This window comes from Chinchilla lanigera, unplaced genomic scaffold (assembly GCF_000276665.1).
Source record: "Chinchilla lanigera isolate Chin_1 unplaced genomic scaffold, ChiLan1.0 scaffold00125, whole genome shotgun sequence".
In the NCBI taxonomy this organism is placed as follows: Eukaryota; Metazoa; Chordata; class Mammalia; order Rodentia; family Chinchillidae; genus Chinchilla; species Chinchilla lanigera.
This window is the reverse complement of record NW_004955526.1, coordinates 2,790,933-2,792,476: the sequence shown is the minus strand read 5'-3', so window position 1 is coordinate 2,792,476 and position 1,544 is coordinate 2,790,933.

Sequence of the window (1,544 nt, the reverse complement as noted above, 5' to 3'; positions counted from 1 at the left end):
CTCCGGGTGTGAGTGCTACCTGCCTTAAGGGTGGGTAGCCTGAATGGGATATAAGGGACAGAAAAAGTGTCATTGCTTGTCATTTGTCACTTACTGTTGGCTGCCTTGCTGCCTTCTGCCTTCCCTGAACTATTTCTCCTCTGTGTTGCCCCTCTGCCATGACACCCTGCCATGGAGCCAGGCAACTATAAACTAAAACTTCTATAAATCGTGAGCCAAATAAACCTTTCCTTCTTTAACTTTGAGTGTTGGATATTTTGTCTCAGCAATGAGGAAAGCAGCCAAGACAGGCCAGAGGCCATACAGTGACAAATTCAGTAGATAAAGTGAATGAAGACAGTAACATTTTTGTGAGCCTGCCTTTTGACTGGATGGCATTTGAAAGCAGCATTTACCATACTTTTATCGCACTCTGTAAAGACACTCAGGAAAGAGGACCTCCAGAACTGTTTCGGGAAGTGGCAGTGATGTTGAGATAAGTGTGATCACAGTAAGGGGAAGTATTTTGAGACAGCTTTTAGCAGTGTATCTTTTACTGTAACATTTTTTCAATTTAAATATTCACCATAAGTTTTGGTCATCTTGTGAATGTTTCTTGACTATTACTAATGATTACCTACAATAGAACCAAAGATGAGTTGTACTTTCTTCTTTGTACATTTCTCCACAAAGTGTTTTTTTTTTTTTTTAAGGAATAAATGCTACCACAGTTAGTACCATGATTTTATATTCTTGTAGTATCTATTGGTCTACACTGCAGTTTTTCTGGAGGAAAATGATAGATCACTGCAGTTTACCTCATTGATCAGACCTAGTCACTGCTTTACTTAGTGGAGCTGACTTAGTTAAGTTCACTCATGTTCTTCAAGAAGCTTCAGGGAGAAAATGTTAATATCAATACATTTAAGAATGTAAACATAATGTGTTATGTACGGGTACCAACTGTCCATTATGAAGGTAATCACTGTGTACTACAAACATATACAGAAGAGTGGTACCTTAGTTCATGAACTTAATTTATTTTATGATTTGGGGGAAGATAACCATGGTTGTGTTTGTCAGCCAGTGAGGAGTTTGTGAACAGAAGCAAAATTTTGCTGAATGCTTTTGTTTGCAAACAGAAGTGTTCGTGAACTGAGGTATTAGTGTACTAATGAAAATAAAAATTGTAAAAGAATAAAAAGGAGTATATTTTATCAAATATATTTTTTCATTTTAGATAAGCACAGAAATGGAAATAAACAGAAGAATCATATTAATCATTCTACAGAAAGGGATGATATTATTACTGTGTAGTGGATTGATAACTGGTGGTCAACTTATAACCCCCAGCTGTACTGAGTAACTGTAGTGCTGGGTGTGGGAGGCCCACCTGAGGACTGTTGCCAGAAGCATAAGAGGCAGACCTGGAGAAGAAGAAGCAGGGCTGTTGGGAGCTGAGAGAGGCTGTGGGGAGCTGGCTTTCCTGATGAACTTGGCTGTTTTCATCCTCCAAGGAGCTCGGGACCTTGCTGGCACTGAGAACGTCTTTGGTTCACTTTGGG